Here is a 19,560-nt window from a genome sequence, read left to right as displayed (position 1 = left end):
AGATTTGAACTCAAGTACTTCTGAGTCCAGGGCCGGTGCTCTTTCCACTGTGCCACCTAGCCACCCCTGGCAGTAGTGTTCTTAATAGTCTTTGGGAAGTTACAAATAGAGAAGTCTTTTGGGAGAATGATTATTTAAGTGTGAAAGTGTTGAATTTAAGAGACATCCATTTCAATACACCAAGAAGCTGAAGATGTTAAGAAGATTAAGTGAGATAAATTATTTGAGAATCTTCAGCCAGCGAAGTGATAAGTCAATTCCTTTGAGGTGATATGATCATCAAATAAAACATAGAGCTCAGGATAGAACTCTGTTGAACATCCAGAGTTAACCTAGTTGATTTTGGCTAAGATCCAGCAAAGGAAACTGAGTAGTATTCCTAAGGAAGAGAACCTAGGGTCAGTAGTGTCATAAAACAAGAGATAAGAGAATGTCAAGGAGAAGATTGGTAATATCAGTGTTAAAACCTGCAAAGAGGTGCAGATAGATGAGTTTTGAGAAAAGTCCGTTAGGTTTGGCCATTCATTAATCATTAGTAAAATCAGAGAGTTATTTGTTTTCAGATGACATAACAAAAATTTGAAATCTGCATCCCACAGACTGTGTACCATCATAATACTTCTTAGTGTAGGTCCATACAGATTAGACTACAATATGGAAATATTTAACAAAATAAATTAAAATCCACAATAACCATGCTAATGTTATTTTGTGATTTTTCTAAGACCATGTGTGGACTCAAGGGATCCTAATGTAAGTTTTAGCAGCTCCCATTTCGATGAAGTGCAACTTGTTTGTCCAGGGAATAGATTGCCCAATCTGGAGTCAGGAAGACTCATTTTCAAATCTTTCCTCACACAATGTCCATTGGCAAATCACTTAACCCTGTTTGCCTCTGTTTCTATTGGAGAAGGAAATGGCAAATGATTTGAATATCTTTACTAGGATAGCCCCAAATGGGGTAACAAAGAGTCAGACACAATTGAAAAGATTGAACAACAAAAAAAAAATTCAACGAAAATATATTTGTGTTTGTCTTTATTAATCTTCTCCTTAATACCTTCTTGATATTTCTTAATACTTTCTTCCATGTATGCTTCAATTTTTGTCTTTCTTATCTGAAATTATCCTCTTACTATACCTTATGTGTTCACACACACGTTCAATTGTTCAGTTCCATAATAAAACAGAGCAAACATAAAATTAAAAGCAGAATAATATGAAATATTTGTATTTTGAAGAGAATGTTTGAGTAAGTGCTTAGGATTCGAAAAAAGAGATATTGCAACCATGGCAATGATTCAGAATTCCTAAAAATTAACATGCCAATGAGGGCTACTGTAGCAAATAAATTGTGCCAAGAATAATAGCAATGTTAGATAAGGGAAGAACATAGTAGGTGGGAAGGAGGAAATAAAGGACAAAAATATTGTAAATGGGATCAAGTCATTAGGAAGAAATGAATTCCTTCAGTCATCCCCAACCAAAAACAGATTAATAACATTGGAAAAGAGATTGATAGGTAATATATTTGGGTGCACAATGCATGCAAATATGTATGTATATACAAAAAGCAACTATACATGTATGTATAATATGTCTGCATAAAATTTATATATTACCTCTTTATCTATCATGATAATACGTCATGAGATCAGATAATTAAAAACATAAATTCCTTTCATCAGGAAATGGAAAAAAATAATAAAATTTGATATGCAGAAATAGAATATCATTGGGTAATATGAAAATAATCAAAGCACAGACTTGAAAAAATATTGGGAAGATTCACATGCTCTGATAAATAATGAAATGAGCAGAAGCAATGTAACAATAGAGACAGTGAGAAATAACCCATAAAAAACAGATTTTCAAGAAAACCTGTTTTTAAGAGAAAGAACAGCTATTTCTTGTGGGCCTAATTTTAACATTACCTGTTATATTTTATAGAGGAAGCAGTCAATGTAATTCTTAAGATTGCTAGGATCCAGGGTCTCTTGTTGCTTCTTTACATTATGCAAAATAAACTTTTTAAGTGTCTTTATATTTGAAAAATATTTCTTGTTAGGTCCAGGTAAATAGCGGACAAGCCAGGGGAAATTATTGTAGAGCTATTTAAAAAAAAGAAGAGGATCATATATAAATGTATGAATGTTCAGAAAAATCTCTTACATAGTCACAGTTTTATAATTGTTTAAATTATATTTGCTTCTTTGGAAAGGGTTATCCTCTTTGGTAACTTGGTAGTTTAGAAGGCTATTTTGTCTTGTAGATAGAAATACTAAAGGGGAACACTTTCAATTTAAATTGGGGAAAAAAGAAACATTGTGATTTAAGGAATGACACCAAAAATCTTAATTACTGGTATAGAAATGTTCAAGATACTATTCAATAACCAGTTTAGTTGTTCTCATATATAAAAAGTTCTTTTTTTCTTTATATTATGGCATTAAAAGTAACATATTGAAGTAGTTCCTATACTGCTGACCTTTGATATACACTAGATGTGAGAACCTTGTCAAGTCATTTATTCTCCAAGTGTTCTGGGTTGGAGAAATTAAAAATGGTCAGTGGCACAATCAGATTAAAATGTAATTGAGACATTTTTAAAATATTATAGTTTTGATAGCATTACTATGTTAATATGAATTAAAGGGTGCCCATTTCTATTTGAGTTGGATACCACTGTTCTAGTTACCTCTCTAAGATTATAATTGGCTGAAAAGTTACTGGCTTGCTTTGAAAGGATGTATTTTCTTATCTAGGTGTTGTCTATTAAAATCATAGCTAGTGTAGTCCTGTTCTATGCCTCTGCATATCCAGATTTATTGAGTAGTGTTTTGCCACAAGTTGGTCTAGTCACAGAGGGAGAAAGTTCACTGGCAAATCTGGTTGCAACTGGAGGGATAGAAAATATATTACTTTTCTTAAAAGTATTCTTTTTTTTAAATAGATTCATACTTTGTCTCACCAAATGGTCCTCCTTTACATTCTCTGGAAATGATGATTCCTCACAATCCATGGCCAAGTAATGTACTGCCCTATATAGTCAACATTCTTATCCAATCCAACCATCTCATCCAGTATGTTCAATCTGTCTGGCTGGTTCTATTCAAGACACTGGGCACATGGGCACAGAAAACTATAAAACCCTTTGAAAGGTCTTCCAAGATAGCTAGGTTTTGTAAGCACAGATTAGTTAGAAAACAAAACAACAAAGGTAGGGTATGTTTAAGTGGTAAATTTTAAGAATAGCCAATAATGATCACACAAAGTAAAGCAGTAATTTGTAGAGAGCAATTCTGATAGAAGCATCTGGGTTAATTACTGTTTCTGCACTGAACTGTATGGGAGATATGATCCTGATCATGTTCCTTAGCATCTCAATGACATCAGATAGTTCTCTAGGACTCTAAAGTGTAGAGAAGTTTCTAATATGGATATTTATTCACTAGAAATCTTTATTTTTATTATGTAAATATTTTGTTTTCCAATTATTTACAATAGTAATTTCTAGCTATGAATTTTAGGTAAGATTTCCCTAGAAACCTTTAAACCAATGAAATTACAGATTGGGAATAGCATTGGATAACCTTATAGTTAAAATATATGCAACATTTTAAGGTTTTCAAGATACTTGATGCATATTTTCTCGTTGGATATTGAGATGAGTGCTATTATTTTCTTCATTTTACAGATGAAGAAGCTTCTTTGTTCAGTGAGAACAAATCAATTTCTGTTTCTGACAATCTAGTACTAAATGAGCAAAGGTAATCTTTTGGGAAGGGAAAACTCTGTAACCTTTGAAGCATGCCTCTTCTCGATCTTTTTCATGAACTGCACAATTATAAAATAAAATAATTGTTTCCTATTAGAATCTTCTGTAGTTCTCTACTTTGAGATAAATTTTCCAAAGTCATAAAGACAATGAGGAAGTGCAATGGTGTGTGGTACAATGGAAAAAAATTACAGGACTAGAAATCTGGAGGCTTTGAGGGAACTCCTATCTTCAATATTTGTTCGACTAATGATAGGTCACTTAACCTCTCACAGTCTCAGTATTGTTCTTAGTAAAATGGTTATAATAGGTGATAAGAAAGTTCTCGCATACACACACACACACACACACACACACACACACACACACACACACACACATGGAAGTATAAATAGAATGGATGGAACCCCACAAAAGAAAATGACTTCACAGAGCGAAGTATATGCTTGTGTAGAAGTTTTGTGGGGTCACATTGTTGGTGAATTTAAATTCCTATTACATTGAAATAATGTGATGACCAAATACACAAGCATGGGTTGACGATGTCTTACCTAAGCCATTGGACTGTTCAATAGATTCAGATTATCACTCAATATCCTCATCATAAAAAAAAATTTTCATTATTGGACTGTTCAATAGATTCAGATTATCACTCAATATCCTCATCATTAAAAGAAAATTTTCATTATCATAGTTGAAACCCTGATGGAACAGGATGGAGCTGATAACATTGGAAGGAGCACATCCAAAAATGAATGTTGGCTCAAAGGGTTGACCTAATTATAAAGAAATTCACAAAATGAAAAGATCAAGTTTAATGATAATATTTTGAATCTACTAAAATTATGATGGAATGGAAAAAACTTCTAATCATGTCTGATCTGAGAATGTCCTTCATTTTCATCAATACTGAACTATGCCATATCTGCCATAACCATAAGATCTTATGAAACAGGAGAAGAATCAGGAAAAATATGATCCACTTCCTTCCCAAAGTGTTGCACCTGGTTACGAAGATGGATAGTACAAAAAAGTGATTTCAAACCCAGAGAGATTCACTCCTGGTGATGAGTTATTATATAGTATCCATATGTCCAAAAAAGAATCAATGAAAACCAACTATTTGTTTTTCTCATCTCCTCCAAAAGAAACTGAGCTTCCTCCTGAACATGTTCTTCAATGCTCCTTTTTCCCATCCCAAAGTTCCTCAGTGTCATCAGGGAAAATCTGCGCATTTGTTTCCACCTTTCTCCATGACTGACAGTAATTCCTATGAAAATAAAGAAGCAATTATGAGGATAACAATATTATTTTGCTTAAAGCAGAATTTTTATTTTGTCATTGTTTATAACTAGGGAAGTGATCATTGTTAATTTGTTCTTCTTACTTTGGTTTTCCCATGTACTATTTTTTTTCTTTTTTTGCAAAGCAAATGGGGTTAAATGGCTTGCCCAAGGCCACACAAGCTAGGTAATTATTAAATGTCTGAGGCCAGATTTGAAGTCAGGTACTTCTGACTCCACGGTCATTGTTCTATCCACTGTGCCTCCTAGCTGCCCCTCTACTATTTTTTCTTGAAGAATCTGAAACTTACCATGTCCTTCGTAAATGTCATCAAATATTGGTAGTTTTCCCCTATCTCCAAAAATGTCTCCTTGATCAACCAGAGACTCCTTTAGTACCTTGAACCCATGTAGAATCACCACTGGATGAGATCCAAATTACACAGTAAATACAGGACCATACTTTTCAGGTAGCTGGGAAAATGAATACATGAAACAAATTAAAGACCAATGTTCAACTTAAAAATGGATATTTCTGAGTATTCACATCACATGCTAAAATTTAGACTACATTGGCTATATTTGTTGAATAGGTGAGCATATATATATATAGTTAGATATAGATAGATTTGGATACAGATATCCATTTGTACATTACATAGTGTCTATTAATATTTTTACTGTTTTGCAGCTATATATAGGTTTTAGTAGAAGGATTGCTCTGTTATTTTTTTACAATTACCATTCTGTTTGATTTGGTGGTTTCTTAAGACTGAATTCTTCAAAATTATAAATTTATATATTTTATTTATATATAAACTATATACTTATAAATAATTTTACATATAAATTTAACTATTTAGTGTATAAATATATATTTAAATAATAGATTTCTATATAAAATATAAAAATAGTAAGTTCTCAAGTGCCTTTGTAGGATTAGCATTATAGCAGTTTATATATATATATATATATATATATACATATACAAATATATATATACAAATATACAGTTTATATATACATATACAAATATAGCATATATATACATATATATATATATATATATATATATACACACAAATATACCATTTGCAGGAGTAGCATTATAGTAATAACTCACATTTTGTTAGCTCTTACTATGTGCTACCATCTTTCCCAAGCTCTTTACAATTAATATGCTATTTTACTTTCACAACTACTTTGGGAGGGAGGTGGTATTTTTATGCCTATTTTGTAAATGAGGAAACTAAGGCAAATAAAAATTGAATGACTTGCTCAGCATCATAGAATTAGGAAATGTATGAAATTATATTTAAACATGTCTTCATGCATCAAGGACTAGTTTTCTATCCATTGTTCCAGCAGCTGGATTTATGAGAAATCTTATCAAGGAATTATTTTGAATGGTGATATGGGTGATTAATAAACTATAAAAAGAGATGGAGCACTCACACTAAAGAAATCATGAATCTACTAAGGAATTAGATGCTATTTGAATATCCCAGGAGAAGCTATCCCTTCCACCATTTTAACCTGCAAACTAATGTTTTCTGTCTTTCACCGTTTCCTATCTGGAAACTTCCTGCTAATACTGCCATGAAGGGGAAAACCCAGAGTTTCTGCCCCTCTCCAACTTTCAAACCATATCTTCTTTGCCCAGTGATAGGAGAGATCCCTCCAACTTACTGGCATTTGACCAGGTGAAGAAGACTTCGTATGCCTACTGAACAACAATAAAGTCATCAACTAATATCTGACCAACAAAACAGAGGATCTTTTGGACTTCTCATGAGCACCACTACATTAGCCTATCCTCAGTCATTCCCATTTGACCTGCCAACATACCCTCAGGACCCTGGACTACTACTCTAAAGATGAATCCTTTGAATCACTAGCCCCTTCTGTTTGGTCAACAAATGTACCTTCTATGTATTTTGAGTAAACTAAATACAAATTTAACTACTTGAGAGAAAGAAATTTCTGGATTCTTTTTTTAATTTCTATAGTTTTAAGAGTCTTTGGAACATAATGAGTGTTAGATGAATTATTTTTCCTTTTAATTATCGAATTATAAAAATAGAAATAGTACTGTCTTAGAAGGCAGAAGTCCCTGATTTTAATCCAAATTCTGTTGCTGTGTAGCTTGGATAAATTTATGGAGCCATCCCAGGTTTCATATTTTCCTCCTGTGGAAAATAGGGGTTTAAGGTAGATTTAATTCTATATTGAATATTAATTGATTCTCAATATCAAATATTTGTCTAGTTTATTGCACTATTAGAACTGTGCCATAAGGTTGTTAACATTTTTTTTAAATGAGCAAATGAATGTTTCACTGGTTCTTTTTGAGAATCAATACAAGAAGTTGGAAGAGTTGAATTCACTGTATTTCCAAAGGCATTAAGAAAGGGATTTAATGGAAGACTTGATTATCCTCATTTTAATAAGAAAAAATAGCACCAATAAGTAATTGCAAGCTACTATTTCTTGTTGCAGATAATAAATTACTGAGTCCATGAAGAAGCTATCAAGTCTATTGAAAGCATAAGAACACAATTTTTGGAAACTTCAATGACAAGGAGATTAGTAAAGGGGAAAAGAGAGTTTAGACTTACTCATGTTAATATATCATGAATATTTTGCTCACAAGAGAGGAAGACATTCAATTTAATAAATGCTGAACTATATACAAAGAATTAATGGCCAACGAAATCCAATAGCAAAAGACATTTAAAAAAGCACATAATTGGGAATTTATCTCCCAAGAAAAACAGAATTACAAAACATTTTTCACACAAATAAAGTCAGATGTAAACAATAGGGAAAAGGCAAACTGCTCATAGGTAGACCAAGCTAATAAAATAACAATGACAACTCTACCCAAATTAAAATTGCTTATTCAGTGCCATAGTAATCAAACTACTAAAAAATATTTTACAGAGAGAAAAATATGATAACAAAATTCATCTGCAGTAAGAAAAGGTAAATAATATATATATATAGGAAATTAATTAAAAAACATTGCAAAGGAAGGTAGCTTACCCAAGCCATATCTAAAACTATATTATAAAGTAGGAGTCTCAAAACTGCTAGTTACTGACGAAGACATAGAGAAGTAAATCAGTGGAATACATTAGGTACAAAAGAAACAGTCATAAATGAATAAAATAATCTACTGCTTGATAAACCCAAAATGTAGCTTCTAGAATGAGGGCTCATTGACAAAAACTGTTGGGAAAACTGGAAAAGAATATTGCAAAAACTAGGCAGACACCTGAACTATAACACTGAACGCATGGAATTATATACTCTGTGCACTAGGAGCAAGACTCAACTATCAAAATAAGCAAAAACAAACAAACAAAAATCCCCCCCAAGACAAAAAAAAGAGCTTTAACCACAGAAAATTCCTGTTCTGATAGAGATGATAAAATTCTCATCTTTAAAAACAAAACAAGGCAAAATGCCTAATAGTAAATCATCAAAGAGGTTCAATGAATTGATCTCAAATTTAAAAAGACTTCTTAGGAAGAGTTCAAAAAAGGATTTTAAAAATCAAAGGAGAGGCACAAGAAAAATTAAAGAAAGAAATGAGATTCATGCAAGAGAATTATTGAAAATTGAATGAAGAAACAATATCTTCTCAAAAAAAAGTATTTATTTAAGGCAATGGGGTTAAGTGACTTGCCCAAGGTCACATAGCCAGGGAATTATTAAGTGTCTGAGGTGAAATTTGAACTCAGGTCCTCCTGACTCCAGGGCAGCTACTCTATCCAAAATGCCACCTAGCTGCCCCAGAAAACAATATTTTTAAAAGTAAAGTTGACCACCTGAAAAAAGGAAAGAAACCAATCTAACAATAAAATTAACATAATGGAAAAGGAAGCACAAAAGCTAACTGAAGTATATAAAACCCTATAAACTAAAATCGAAGAAATGGAAACTAAATTCTTAATGAGACACCAAAATTCCATCAAACAAAACCGAAAGGCTGTAAAACAGAAGAAAAATGTATAGTCACTCTTAGGCAATATGGTCTAATTGGAAAATAAATCCAAGACAAATGATTTAAAAATTATTGGTTTACCTGAAAGCCATGATCAGTAAAAGAACCTAGGCAACATCTTTCAGGAAATTATCATGGAAAATTGCCCTAATATCCTTGAACAAGAAGATAAAATAGTGCTTGAAAGAATCTAATGATCTACACCAGAAAATATGATCCCATAATACAAAATCCAAAGGGACATTGTAGTAAAATTTCTGAATTCTCAGCTAAAGGAGAAACTAGTATTTGCATCCAAAAAGAAGCAATTTAAATACCAGGAAGTCACAGTCAATATTATTCCAGACTTATCAACTTCAACATTAAAGGATCCAAAGGTCTGCAATATGATATTCCAAAAAACAAAGGAGTTTTGGTTATAACCAAGACTCAATACCCTCCACAATTCAGCATATCACTTCAGGAGAACAGTAAGATTTACAATGAAAGAGAGGACTTTCTAGCTTATCTGATAAATAAAAAAGATGACAATTTGATCTTCAAATGCAAAATTCAAGAGATATGTAAAAATTAAAAGGAAAGTGAAAGAAATGTCATTCAATAAGACTAAACTATTGATATCCCTATGAAAGAAAACACTTTTAACTCTTGAGAATTAAATTTTTTAGGCAGTTGAACAGACAGTACCTAGACTTAGGATGTGGGCATAAATTGACTGTATTGTGATCAAATCTTTAGATACTAAGCACTGTATTTCTATTGGCACAGTTGAAGAAATTATACTTGGAATGAGGTTGTAAGTAGAAATTAATAATGATGTAAGGATGCTTATGGCTCTTAAAAGCTATATTTTTATCAGAACAGTCGAAAAGAGTATACTTTAATAGAGTGTGGATACATAACATATGAAACAATTAAAAATAAGCATAGGCTAGGCAAAGAAGGTAGAGACATTACTGGATAAATAACACCTCATGAAGAGGTATAAAGGATCCATTTTAGTAGAAGAAAAGAGAAGATGTGAGAACTGAGTAAATCTCACTTTTGATTTTGCTAAAAGAGAAAAAATAATTTGCACCCACAATTGAGTTTAGAAATGTGCTCTACCCTAAATGGAATCAGAGGAGAAGGGAAAAAAAATGAAGGAAAGGGTGATAAAGAGAGAGGAAAATTTAAAGATAAAGAAAAGAGCAAAAGGGTCAAGGGAAAAGAAAAAAAGGAAGAGGTCTGAAAAAGGGAGGACAGTTGGGGGGGATAATAGCTGGAAGCAAAACATTGATTAGAAGTTATACAGAGAACAAAGAGAGAAAAGTGCAAATGGAGGGCAGAGAAAATTGTACTGGAGAAATAAAGAGTTAGTAATCATAACTCTTAATGAGAATGGGAGGACCTCTCCCATAAAATGGAAGTGGATAGCAGTGTATTAAAAACCAGAAACACATTCAAAGCATACAAGCACACAAGGTAAAGGGAAAAGGTTGGAGGAGAATATATTATATTTCAGTTGAAGTACTAAAATACAGGAATAGTAATCTTAATCTCAGAAAAAGGAAAATCAAAAGTGTATAGTTAAAAGGGATAAAGAAGGAAACCACATCTTCCTAAAAGATTAGCAATTAAGCAATGTCAATATTAAACATATATGCCCCAAGTGATATAGTATCCACATTCTTATAGAAGAAAATTTAAAGGAGTAACAGAAAGACATAGATAGCAAAAATATATCAGTGCAGGACCTCAACCTCCATTTAACAACAAAATAAAAAGAAAGTTAAATGAATAGAATTTTTAAAAGGTTAGCTATAATAGATTTTTAGAGATGTCACCTACACAAAAATTGACCTTTTATAAGGATATTAAAACCTCATAGTCAAGTGCAGAAAGACAGAACTGTTAAATGTATCCTTTTCAGATCATGATGCAATAAAAACACATGTAATAGAGGAGCATGGAAAGATAGATGAAAAATTTATTGGAACTTCAAAAACCTAATATCAAAGAATGATTCAAATCATAGAAATAATCAACAGTTTCATCCAAGACAATGATAATGATGAGATATCATATTAAAACCTGTGGAATGTAGCCAAATGCTTACATGAATAAATTAGAGAAAAAGGAGATTGATCGATTGGACATGCAAATAAAAAAAGTTTGGCAAAGGGCAAAATATAGCCCCCCCAATTAAGTACATAATTAGAAATTGTGAAAATTAAAGGAGAAATTCACAAAAGTAAAAGTAAACTATTGAACTAATAAAACTAAGATTTTGTTTTATGAAAACCAATATAACAGATAATTAATCTGATTAATTGAATTTTAAAAAAAAGAAAGACTAAATTATCATGAAATCATCATCAATGAGGAGGAAATTAAAGTAATAATTAAGAAGTATTTTAATAAACTATTTGACAAGAAATCTGATGATTTCAGTGAAATGGATGGATATTTACAAAAAACTATAAACTTCCCAGATTGATGAAAGAGGAACATTAATACATAAATAAACCCAATTCAGAATAAAAACTGACAAACTAACAATGAATTTAGGGAAGAATTTCTTGGGTCCAGAAGATTTTACAAATAACTTTTCCAAACATTTAAAGAATAATTAATTGCAATTCTATATAAACTATTTGAAAAAAATGAAATAGAAGTCCTACTAAATTCCTTTTATGAAACCAGCATTTTACTGCTGCTTAAACCAAGAAAAACTAAAACAGACAAAAATGTAGACAAATCTACCTAATGACTATTGATTCAAAATTTTTAATAAAAATTGAACAGAGAGATTACAGCAAGTTATCATTAGGACAATTCACTATGATCGGATAACATTAGGAAAACAATTAGCTTAATTAACCATATCAATAATAAAATTAGCAGAAATCATATCACAGATGCTGAAAAAATCAAACAAAATATAGCATCTGTTTCTATTAAGAATGCTAGAGATAGGGCAGCTAGGTGGTGCAGTGGATAGAGCACCAGGCATGGTGTCAGGAGGACCTGAGTTCAAATCCAGCTTCATACACTTAATACTTACTTAGCTGTGTAACCTTGGGCAAGTCACTTAATCCCATTAACTTGTAAGGATCCAAAAACTAAAAAAAAAAACACTTGAAAGCATAGGAATAAATGGAGTTTTCATTAAAATGATAAGCAGTATCAATCTAAAACCAAGAGCAAGCATCATAATGTGGATAAACTATATGCATTTGCAGCAATATCTGAGATGAAACAAAGTTGCCCAATATCACCACAATTATTCAATAATTTCAAAATGTCAGTTTTAACAATTAGAGAAGAACAAAATGAAAGAATTAGATTAGGCAGTGAGGAAACAAAACTCTTACTCCTTGCAGATGATATAATGGTATATTTAGAGAACCCTAGAAAATCAATGAAAACGATGCTTGAGATAACATATTCAGCAAAGTAGCAGGGTTTAAAAGAAACCTACGCAAACCATCAAAATATTTATATATGAACAACAAAGTTCAAAAGCAAGAGAGAGAAAGAGAAATTATATTTGAAGTACTTGTAGAAGAAGTAAAATACTACCTGCTAAGAGAAACCTAGAAACTATATGAACATAATTGCAAGACACCTTTTCACACAAACAATATCACAACTAAACAATTGGAAAAATGCCAATTGTTCAGGAGTAGTGCAAGCTAATAAAATAAAAAAATGACAATTTTAACTAAATTAAATTAAATGTTCAGTGACATAGCATCAAAGTCCCCCAAACTATTTTACAGAGCTAGAAAAAAATAGTAAGAAAATTCATTTAAAGGAATAAAAGTTCAAGAATATCCATGAAATTAATGGAAAAATGCAAAGAAAGATGACCTAGCTAAATCATATCTGAAACTAAATTATAAAGTGGCGACCATCAAAACTGCCTGGTACTGGCTAAGAAATAGAAAAAGAAATGATCAGTGCATTAGATTAGATACAAAAGAAGTAGTAGTAAATAACTATAACAACCTAATGTTTGATAAACTTATAAGACTATAGCTTCTGGGATAAGAAATCATTATTTGACATCTCCTAGGAGAACTGGTAAAGAATATGGCAGAAACTAGACATAGACTAACACCTCATGCTCTATTTCAATATATGGTCCAAATGGGTACAAGATTTAGATATAAAGTGTGATATTTTAAGTCAATGAGGATAACAGGGAATAGTCTTTTTTGCCAGATCAATGGAGTACGGAAGAGTTTATGAGTGAAGAAAATATAAAGCACATTATAAATTGCAAATTTTATAAATTTTAATATTTTAAATTAAGAATCTTTTGCAAAATAAAACAAATCCAACAATGATTAGAAGGAATGCAAAAATGTGAAATGATTTTCAGAGTTAGTGCTGATAAAGGATTAATTTCTAAAATGATAGAGAACTGAGTCAAATTATAAGAGTATAAATAATTCTATTGACAAATGATTTGTTTATGAATAGGAAGTTTTCAGATATAGAAAATGAAAGCCATCTAGAATCATATGAAAAATGATCTAAATAATTATTAATTAGATAAATTCAAATTAAAGCATCTTTGAAGTACCACCTCACACCCATAACATTGACTAAAATGAGAAAAGAGAAAAATGATAAATTTTGAAGACGAGGTGGGAACTCTGAAATGTTAATGCATTGGTGGAGCTATTAACTGATTCAACCATTCTAGAAAGCAATTTGGAACTTACCAGAGCCCAATAAAACTGTATACCTTTAGATCCAGGAATAACACTACTAGGTTTATATCTCAAAGAAATCATAAAACATGGAAAAAGATCCACAATTATAGAAACATTCATGGCATTTCTTTTTGAAGTGGCAAAGAATTGGAAATTTGAGGGAATAATCATCAATTGGAGAATGATTGAACCATATATACACACACATATATATATATATATATATATATATATATATATATATATATATATATGAGTGTGTGTGTGTGTGTGTGTGTGTGTGTGCGCATATGTAAGATGGAGTATTATTTTTCTGTATGAAATCATTAATGGGCAGACTCCAAAAAAATCTGTAAAGAATTGTGTGAACTAATGCTGAGTGATGTGAGGAGAACCAGGGAAAATTGAACACAACGATAACATTGTATGATAATCAACTATGATGGATGCAGTTCTTCTCAGCAGTTCATGGATCAAGGATAATTCTAAAAGACTTGTGATTCACATCCAGAGAGAAAACTATGGAGTCTGGATGCAGATCAGAGTATACTATTTTCCTTTCTTTAAACTGGTTTTATGTTTTTTTTTTCTCATTTTCCCCTTTAGTTCTGATTCTTCATTCACAACATGACTAATATTGAAATATGTTTTACATGATTGTACTTGTATAACCTATATCAGCCTACTCACGGTCCTATGGAGAAAGAAGAAAAGAGAGGGAACTAGAAAAATGTGGAATTCAATAGTTTAAAAAGAAGATGAATGTTGAACAGTACCTTTGCATGTAATTGAAAAGTGAAATAAAATGAGTCAAAAAACTTTTCAGTAGAATTATCCAAATGGAGAAGGAGGTAAAAATAATACCTGAAGAATTTAATTCCTTAACAAGTTGAATTGAGCATGTGGAAACAAATGACCCTATGAGACATCCTGAATCTAAAAAGAATAATGAAAAAAATAGAAGAAAATGTAAAATATTTCCCTGGAAAAACAACTGACTTGAGAAATCAATTCAGGAGTGATAATTTAAAAAGCTTTGGACTAGCTAGAAGCCATAATCAAAAGAAAGACTTGGATAGCATCTTTCAAGAAGCTAGCAAGGAAAACCTGCCCTGATATCCTAAATCTTCAGAGTACAATAGACATTGAAAATATTTTCCAATTGTTTTAGGAAAGAGTTCTTGAAATAAAAACTGCAAGGAACATTACTGTCAAATTATAGAACTACAGACCCAAGAATACCTACTACAAGTGGACAGAAAGAAATAATTCAGATATTGGTGAGTTGCAATTAGGATTGTACAAGACATAGCAGCTGCAACAGCAAAGACGCAGAGGTCATTGAACATTATATTTCACAAGGTAAAGGATAAAGAATTGTAGCCAAGAATTACTTACCTAGTGAAATTAAACATGCTATTCCAATGGGAAAATGTTCACCCAATACAATAAAATAATTGCAACTTTTTAAAGTATATTTGAAAAGAAAATTAATATTAATATCCATATCCACAATATTTAAATTATTAATATCTGTATTTCCCAGTGTGGTTAATAATATTGTCAATGCTAACCTCTTTTTCCCCCCATTTCTCCCATTTTGCTTTTATCTCTGGAAATAATTTTTAATTGAAGCTTATTTTTGGAAAAACTTGTATGTTGTCACAAAAACTTAAATATAACCATGACTATACTTATAAATATATACACATATACATATACATAAATACATATGTATATAGTCAATACTCAGTTTTCTCTACAACTTTAAGAAATGTTTGACTTGATTTTTAAGGCAACACCATTCAGAATCTGGCCCTAGTGCTCCCGTCATCATGCCACCATTTACTCTCTTTATATTATGAGATCTTTTATGGGAGCTTTGTTTACATTGCTCAAATGTTCTAGTATCAGTTATGAGCAGCCTTTACTAGAGGACTTTGTAATGAATATTCCATTTGATGTAGTCCAACAACAAGATTCAATCCCTTACCTTGCAGAGAGACATGGGGAGGTCCTTCTTATTTAGTTGCAGCATATTCCCAAAGATGGGGAGAGGAGTCGGGCCAGGAGGAAAGTTCTTTCCTTTTCCCTTCAGTGATAAAAAGACCAAGAAAGATGCACAAATCACAAGGGTGAGAGTGATGAATCCCCAGGGCTCCATTGCAGCAATCTGGCCACCACTAGAATAAATCCAAAGCTTGAGCTTAAAATGTCAAATTCATTTATTTTCAAGTGAGAGTGAAGGTAAGTAGCCAATAAACAGTATTTAGTCCTACAAGGAAATAATAGCAGTACTCTGGCAACCGTTCTGGAATCTACCCCCTGTCATATCCTGAATGCTAATTGAAAGGAGTTAGTGATGAAAAGGATAGGGAATATAGTGGATTTAAGACAATTTATTTTTTCTAACTTGGTCCTTGTTCTTTGCACTTGCTCTACATTTTCTCTTTGGTTAAGGTTGTCTGTTCTAGATGGCAGAAAACCTCCTTTACATTCTCATTCACTCATCTGAAAAGAGATTATATTGCAAAATTCCAAGAACAAAATGTAAGTGTAGAATAGAAATTTTCTACCGAAATGTGAGAGTAAGAGCCAATGACCCTGGAGGATTCTTTGTGAAGCTTCTTATGGGAAAACACTAATTATTTCTCTTATTATCTTTATTCCTTATTATTAGATTGACCAGAACCAAATCCATCAAGTATGTTTCCAAACTTCAAAACAGACCTTTGGCCAACAGATTGTAATCTTGAATTAGAAATTCAAATCACAAGGAGTAAAAATTATCTTCAGAGGACTCAAGTTTAATGTCCTTAATATTTTACTGGGATTAATTTATCTGTTATGTAATTTCAGAACTTTAACCCTGAGGCAGTTATATAAAGAATTCTCCAGTATCTAGAGGTGTAAGATACCTTGGTGGTCATAGGATTATAGGATCATAGATTTAGATCTGAAAGTGATCTTAGACATGATCTAGTCCAAACTTAAACCCAAAGAGCAGAAGTATCTGGTTCCATATAACACTGTTAGTAAATGAAGATCTAGAACTGCAAAGTGAGACTTTTGCTTACAAATACATAAAGTTTCATTTATCCTGCTTCTAGTCATTTATCAGAAGGGGAAATGAGACATACAAAGTTATTCTCACCACCATTTATTCAAAATTTGTTATTTTTTCTTTGTTTATTTATCTAAAGCAATAAATCCCAGAGTGAAGAATAACCAGGGGGTGGGAGAGACAGTGGAAGGATATAGGAATAAGGGAAACAATTGAAGGAATTGTGGGAATTGAGTGAACCACACTAATTCCATCTTGTGCCTCAATTCTAGAACTAATTCAGTTTTCTTTTTATTCAGTTATGAATCTATTCTCCCCCGTGTTCAGGGTCTAGTGCCAAGCTGAGGGAGTCTGGTCTGGTCCAGATTCCTAAGGAATTGGCATGCACTGTCTTATCTACCAACTTTCTCAGAAGCCTGCCACTTTTCTTCCTCAGTTGTTTCAAATTCTAACTGTTCCAGTATTTGGCTAGTCAAACAAGGTTAAGTCAGGACTCCGTCTCTGGGGACAGCAGCTGTCCAGAAAAAAAAATCCATTTAGTACTTTGGTTAATGTTTTACAAATAGAATTTATGTGGCAGATGGACTTTCCTCAATTTCAAATTCGATGCTAAGGTATATTTTACCTCCACCCTTGTAAGGAAGGTTTGTCACAACCCTGAAGGTTGGGGAAGGGTGACGTTTACCTACAAACCACTGGGGAAAACTTACCCCAACCCTGAAAGTTGGGGGAGATTTATTTCATTTATGGAAAAATGAGGTTAGTTTTGTTCCCACCCTGAAGACTGGAAAACAATTTCTCACTTCAAGTAAATTATGGGTTCTGGTAATAGCAAAATATTGATGAATGCCCACCCCTAGTTGATAAAAGTTCCTTAGGCATGGAGCAGGAAAAAGTTCACTGTTAAAAATAACACTGCCTTAGAAAAGATTCTTGTTGACCTGTGATTTCCCATGTAGGTGTGGAGTAGATGAATAAAATATAGAAGTCTCAGGTTATGCTAAAACATATGAAAAATCAAATTGGTCCCAAACTTGGCACAAAGAAGAGTTTTTTCATTCTGGAAAAGATAAGAAGACTAGAAAGTATGTATTTATCTTATCATTTTACTTCTCTTTTTGTTTCTTTGTAAAATTCTCAGAAAAAAATCTTACTTGTGTCATATTGAGTGACTGTAGACTCTGCAAACTTGAAAGATTTCTAAGGGGAAAATGTAAGTACCCAGAAAAAATGCTTAAAAGCTATAGCCAAAAAGGTTAGGATACTGAGGGTGCTTAATGAAGTTTCATGCTTGAAGTACTTCCCCCAAAGACTAAACTATTTGGCTTAGTAAGCAGAACTAACTGCCAATTTAGTCTTTAAAACAGAGATTAGGTTAAAAAGGAAACAGAATACCTGCAAGTTGCATTTTCTAGGTCATTTCAGCTAGAGCTATGTTGGGATTACAGAAAGCTAAATAATCAAATAAATGAAAAGGTTTTTTTTTCTTGTTTGTCTGCTTAATACATTTTAATATGTTTTGGAGGTTTCAAGATTAAGGATTTTGGAGATGTAAAATGATTACATTTTATGATTGCAGAGGAGCTCTCTTGGGAGTTGGGGTTATTTCAGTAACTTACCCCCACTTCTCAGTGTCCTAACAAATAAGACATTTAGCAGAAGCCTACTACATCTTAGTCAATATTGAAGTATGCCTTCTGGAATTTAGTTTTAGAAAAAAAATCTGTTGCATTATATTAAAGTTTGAGGAAGTAGAAAACATATCAATTTATTTTTTTCCTGAAGATTTATAGAACCATTTTTTTGTTGTTGTTGTAATGAAGGAAGGCACCAACACTATCTTACATTTGCCTAAATGCAACAAAACTTCATGGATGCACCATTGGAGGGAACATTGGCATTTAATATCCTCTGACATTCATTCATTCATTTATTTATTCATTTATTTATTTTTTAGGTTTTTGCAAGGCAAATGGGGTTAAGTGGCTTGCCCAAGGCCACACAGCTAGGTAATTATTAAATGTCTGAGACCAAATTTGAACCCAGGTACTCCTGACTCCAGGGCCGGTGCTTTATCCACTGCGCCACCTAGCCGCCCCATATCCTCTGATATTGAAAGAAGATATAGAAGACTGACAAAGACCATGTGTGTCACAGAGTGCTGCACTATTCAGAGACTTATTGTCTCCACATTCAACAAAGTGGAAGCCCCAAGCTCTGTAACTATCAGAAGACTCAAAGTCATCATATTATATCAATTTTCCTTTTGTGTACAGTTTGTTACTGACTTGGACGGAAAACTGAGACAATGTGTTCCTGGCTTCAGTAGAGCAGAAAAGGAGTAAGAAGCTTCATGGATTTTGCATACAGCAACACATTTACTCATCTGGGTTAGAACACTTGCAAACATCAGAATTTTGTTGTAGTTCAGATGTTCATTCATGATCCCATGAATAAAAACATCCCAGAATAAATATCTGAATTCACTATAATGGTCATTTGAAAACAAGACACTATCTACAGCCAGAGAAAGAACTTATAAATAGAAGTTTGTATAGATTTACAAATATCTCTGGATTGGGAATTTAGAGAAAGGGAAAAATGCATATGAAAAATTGATTATATATTTAAAAAGAATGGAAAGTTGTACACAATAGATTTAGTTTCATGAGCAATCATTTTTTCCCCAAAATATTAATCCCTTATGGGAATTCTTGTCT

The 19,560-nt window shown here is 32.3% G+C and overlaps 1 pseudogene; it reads right to left on the bottom strand.

The window, feature by feature from the left end:
- Positions 1–15,940, bottom strand: part of LOC141523074 (cytochrome P450 2C23-like) — a 30,553-nt pseudogene extending 14,613 nt beyond the window's left edge.
- Between the last annotated feature and the right edge of the window lie 3,620 nt (positions 15,941–19,560).

The sequence above is a fragment of the Macrotis lagotis genome, chromosome 4, assembly GCF_037893015.1.
Source record: "Macrotis lagotis isolate mMagLag1 chromosome 4, bilby.v1.9.chrom.fasta, whole genome shotgun sequence".
Classification (NCBI taxonomy): Eukaryota; Metazoa; Chordata; class Mammalia; order Peramelemorphia; family Peramelidae; genus Macrotis; species Macrotis lagotis.
The sequence above is the reverse complement of the archived record's forward strand: the minus strand, read 5'-3'. Positions and strand labels throughout refer to the sequence as shown.